Below are 5,953 nucleotides of genomic sequence, written 5' to 3'. Positions count from 1 at the left end.
GCAACTCCCGAGTCCCCTACCGGTTTCAAGTCTCGGAGTGTATATTTCAGCCACTGGATTAAGATCTAATGGCTGAGGAATAAATCATATTGCTTCAATCTATTTGTATTTTCGGTACACGCAATGGTGTATGTGGGACTCCATTTCAAACTGGCCCCTAAAATGAAGCTTGTTTGGCCATTTTATTTTCCTTCAAACTATTTCCTTTTCTTTTAAAAATTTAAATTTGCTTAAATACCCTCTTAAAATTTATATTTATTTCTATACCATCATAAAATACTATTTTTTAACAAATGCCTGGATTCTTCTAACACCATTAATAAAAACTATATTTATTTTAATTAAAAAAATAAAATTTTGAAATTATTTTTTTGTTCTCTATCGCGATCGCCTTATAAATGTTTCTTTTACACATTTATCCATTAAAGATATTTTAGTCATTTTAATTTAAAATCGTTAATTTTTTAACGGCATTAAATGGCTTGAGTGCATATGTAAAAAATAAAGATAAAAAAAAGGTAGAATAGCATAATAGGTATTTTACGAGGATATACATGCAAATATCAATTGTGGAAAAATATTCATGCAAAATTCAATATTTAGAAGGATATTCATGCAAAAAAAAAAGAAGAGAAAACAATAAGATTTCGGTTCCAAGGGACGTGTTAAATATATAGCACAAGGATTGTGGAGTTACTAACTCATAGCATCATATTCATAATTTAAAATTCACTATTCATTAACAAAACCAATATGAAGAATTGGATGTACAAGATATTTTTCTAAAAAATAAAATAAGTATTCTTATTCTCTTATGTTTATTTTGGTAGTGGTTCCAATGCTTTTTGAAATCCAATTTTGCCATAATATAAATGCATGTGATAAAAATTGAGTTATATACACCATTGTTTTCTAGCGAACAAGGCTAATCCTCATAATCTCTCAACTAAACTTGTTTCTTAATAGCCCAAAGGCACCAGAATCTTAATCTTACTATAAACATAAAAACTCATTTTTCAGTGCCTCCTCGACATGTTCAAAAATCACATGAACCTCCGATGGTTTTTAAGCTCCCCCATTGGGCACCAAAAAGCATAACTTAAGTTTGGAGTCCTCTTTTTGATTGTTGTGTTAGAATATTTTCAAAATATGGGCTTCCACTAATTGCGTATTTTGATTTTATAAAACGGGTTAGATGTATGGCTCATAATGGTACTATGGTTAATCCCAATATGATGTGTAATCATTTTGTTTTATGGGCTTTGGTGCACCTTGGATGTATAAGATTGAGTCTTATTTATTGTGGTAATTTTGGTATGTAGGCCAGAAAACTTAATTAGAGTTTGGAGCCTTTAATGGGAAGGCTCCCTTATGTTTCCTATATAAAGGCTGGGTTTTCCTCTCCTCTCCATATGGTTGATAGCTTGCCCCATTGACGGCTATCTTTTGTGAGGAGCAAGGAAGAAAAGATTCAGCCGCTATTATTCTAGGTGATTGAAGAACGAATTCAATACGTCTTTCGCATATATATCTCTCAAACTTGAATACGGTGCTATTATGATTCTAAATCTTAGCATGTTATTATTTATGATTAATAATTGGTATCAGAGCCTTCATGCTAGGATTAGAATCCTTCATACACAATTATTATTTTATCTGGATTTACAGATTGGTTTTATGCATTGGTGATATATGGTGAATGGATCTTCTGCATAGGATTAGAATCCTTCATACACTGGATTTACGGATTGGTTTTATACATTGGTGATATATGGTGAATGGATCTTCTCCATAAATCTTCATACACCATTGACAATCAAATATCTGATTTGATTTTATTTTAGATTTGCATGCAATATGATTGTCTAAATGAAACAATATAATTATGGAGGAAAAATAAAAAGGAGAAGCTAGAAGGATTTGCGAATGAAAAGATCATCCAATCTCCTTTGTCACTAGCCCAATATCTCGGCTTATAAGCCAGCAAAGAAATAGATAGAACGAAGACCTCCATTGAATAAGCTCAATTGCAAAAAAAAAAAGTCCCACTGCACCTTCTGTCGAAGCCCATTGGCCCATTCTTAATAATGTTATTATTGCATAACGGGAAAGCTGACTAAAACTATAAGAAAGGGATCCATTAGAAGCAATGGTCTTTTGGATCTAATTTACACCAATATTAATGAACTATTACCTTCTACTATATGTGGGAACAAATATTTCATAATGTTCATTGATGATTTCTCGCGTTATAGTTATGTTTACTTGATTAATGATAAATCCCTCGCTCTTGAGAAATTCAAGATTCTTACAAGAATGTGGGATAGTTCCTCAATACATAATGCCAGGAGCACTTGAGCAAAATGGTGTTTCTGAAAGGCATAATCGGACTCTGAAGGATATGGTTAGGAGTATGATGAGTAGAACAAATTTGCTAGAATTCTTGTGGGGTGAAGCATTGAAATCTGCCATGTACATTCTGAACAGGGTTCATAGTAAAGCTATTGAGAAAACTTCTTTTGAATTGTGAATAGGACGTAAACATAGTTTAGCCCATTTTAGAGTTTGGGGCCACCCAGCTGAGGTTAGGATTTATAATCCTTCTAAAAAGAAATTAGACCCCAAATCTACATTTGATTTTTTCATTGGGTATCCAGATAGATTAAAGGGCTATAAGTTCTATTGTCCTAATCGTGGCACCAGAATTATTGAGTCTATTATGGCGAAGTTTCTGGAGAATAATGTTGGTAATAGTAGGAGTTCTGTGTTAAAGAAACTTTTGCTGAACCAAATCAAGTTGTGGTTCCAATTTTCGTTATACAAAAAAGAGTTATTTCTCAGCCGATTGCAACAGTTAATTAAGAACTTGGGCACCAAGAAGAGCCTCACGTTCCTCCTCCAACAGCAGTTAAGTCAGTTTTTGAACCACAGGTTAGGAGAATATAAAGGAAAAGAAGATTTGCCTTGTCTAATGACTATATTGTTTATTTATTGGAGAGTGATTTTAATATTGGGCATAATATTGATCCCATCTCCTTTAAAGAAGCATTAACAAGACCTAACTTAGATAAATGGCTAAATGTCATGGAAGATGAAATGCTTTCTATAAAGAAAAATAGAGTTTGGAAACTTGTTGAGCTTCCACCACATGTTAAGGCGATAGATTGCAAATGGGTTTACAAATCTAAATTAGACTCGAAAGGGGACGTTGAACGACAAAAGGCAAGGCTAGTTGCTAAAAGTTTTAGAGGGCATCGACTATAATGTGACTTTTTCACTGGTTTTATCCAAGGATTCTTTTAGAATTATTATAACACTTGTAGCACACTATGATTTGGAGCTTTATTAAATAAATGTTAAGATAGCATTTTTAAATAGAGTTCTCTGTGAAACAGTTTACATGAGACAATCCGAAGATTTTATTGTAGAGAAAAAAAAATTTGGTGTATAAGTTGAATAAATCTATATATGGGCTCAAGCAAGCATCCCGACTATGATATTTGAAATTTGATGAAATTGTGACTTCTCTTGGTTTTGTTGAAAATACAGTAGATCAATGCATTTAGTTCAAGTTTCCACTAGACCAGACATAGCCTATGCAATCAATGTCTTTAATATATTTCAGTCGAATCCAAGACGAGCATTGAAAAGCAACTAAGAAAGTTATGAGATATTTAAAGAAGACTAAAGGTTATGTGCTTACTTTTCAGCATACAAATCATCTTGAGGTGGTAGGCTGCTCGGATTCTAATTTTGCAGGATGTCAAGATTATCTGAAGTCAACTTCAGGTTATGTTTTTATGATGGCTGGTGGAGCTATTTCTTGGAAAAAGCATCAAGCAAACTCTAGTAGCTTCTTCTACTATGCAGGCTGAATTTGTGGCATGTTATGGAGCTACGATTCAAGCCATTTGGTTGAGAAATTTTATTTTGGGACTGAAAGTTATTGATTCCATCTCGAGACCAATTACTATCTACGCTGACAATAGTGCATCGGTGTTCTTTTCGAAGAATAACAAGAGTTCTGGTGGCTCTAAGTATATAGACATCAAGTACTTAGTGGTTAGAGATAAAGTAAAAGAAGGACAGAGAAAAAAATAGGGCATATAAATACAGAGACAATGATTGCAGACCCATTGACTAAGGGACTCGCACTGAAAGTCTTTAAGACACATATTGCTAATATGGGCATTGTGAAAACCTTTGATGTTTTTGGTTAGTGGGAGTTATTTATGTAAAAGAACTACGTTTTGGCTTGATCCCTTTTTTATGGGGTACGTAGGCAACCCATATGCTTCGGGTACATCCTTTTCCAATAATAATAGCATTTATCTTTTCATTTATAATTCTATATTTTGTGCACATGAATTATAATTATATTTGAGCATGCATTTCATATATGTCTTTTGTTGTGATATCATTTTGATCTCGAGATATAATGCATAAAGACATAATGTAAATCTCTTTTGAGACATGTGGCTTCTTTTTGAAGCATTTATGTGGACCGATGTGAATTAGCACACATTTTAGTCACATTTTGGTGCTAAGTTCATACTACATACTACTACATTAGTTAGAGGATGAGGATCCATGTCGATAAGGATGTTAGTATTTATAGCTGTGGAGTGGTCTTACATCAATTAAATGGTGTAACAACTTCCATGTTCGATGTTGATGTTCTTGTTGGACCGAATCATGTATCCAAGGTGATTATCATTTGAGCTATATACATGGCCATTTATGTAGTCTAACCCGAGAGTCGTTTTCAAAATAAAGTTTTTTAAATTAATATGACAATCCGTGTTCGCCCAAGTGGAAGAATATTAGAATATTTTCAAAATATGGGCTTCCACTAATTGCATATTTTTATTTTATAAAATGGGTTAGACTTATGGCTGATAGTGGTACTATGGTTAAGCCCAATATGATGCGTGATCATTTTGTTTTATGGGCTTTGATGCACCTTGTATGTATAGGATTGAGTCCTATTTATTATGATAATTTTGGTATGTAGGCTAAAAAACCCAATTAGGATTTGGAACCTTTAATGGGAAGGCTCCCTTATATTTTCTATATAATGTGTAGGTCCCCTCTCCTCTCCATATGGTTGATAACTTGTCCGATTGCCAACTATCTTTTGTAAGGAGTAAGGAAAGAAGGATCCAGCCACTATTATTCTAGGTGATTGAAGAACGTATTCAATATGTCTTTCGCAAGTATATCTTTCAAACTTGAATACGATATTATTGTGAGTCTAAATCTTAGCATGTTATTATTTATGATTACCATATTGTTCACTGAAAAGAGTAACATAGCACAAGGTATTGAAGAGAGCAACGACACAATGGTGGCGAGCAAGAAAGAATACGATGTAGCTGCGGCGAGAGGTGGAGCGGACGTTGCGGCCATAGTGAGGGGGAGCGGATGATGCGGCCGCAGCGAGAGGGAGAGAGAACAATGTGACGGCGGCGAGAGGAGGAGTGGATGATGTGATAGAGGCGAGGTGCGACGAGATTAAGCATTTAAGAGTTAGGTTAAGATGTAAATTTGTAAAGCTATAAATTTTTTTAAAAAATATCATATATATATAATATTTATTAATTTAAATAACAGGCTTGGTTCGGGTCAGTGCAAATCTGATTCTGGCCCAATCAAAGTATAGGCTCAAATTTCTGGCCCGATCCAGTCTGCCAGGATGAAAAATGAGGTCCAGGTACGTCAAAACTATGCCAGGCTTGAACAGGCCGAGCAGCCCGCCTGGTTTTTTAGCAGGCCTAATTATGTACCAGGTTACTCAAAATTGGATCAAAGGGCACTCTCAATGATACCCGGCGGACTCCTCTGGCATTTAAAGCAACTCATATTTTAAAGAAGGTATTCAATTTGCTGATTGGTTAGCCAGTAAAGGTTTCCCAAAAAAGATGCAGAGAATATTGGCTGATACCCTATTACA

The sequence above is a fragment of the Phoenix dactylifera genome, chromosome 1 (assembly GCF_051530095.1).
Source record: "Phoenix dactylifera cultivar Ajwa chromosome 1, Ajwa_hap1_PhDact_Kaust_v1.1, whole genome shotgun sequence".
Classification (NCBI taxonomy): domain Eukaryota; kingdom Viridiplantae; phylum Streptophyta; class Magnoliopsida; order Arecales; family Arecaceae; genus Phoenix; species Phoenix dactylifera.
The sequence above is the reverse complement of the archived record's forward strand: the minus strand, read 5'-3'. Positions refer to the sequence as shown.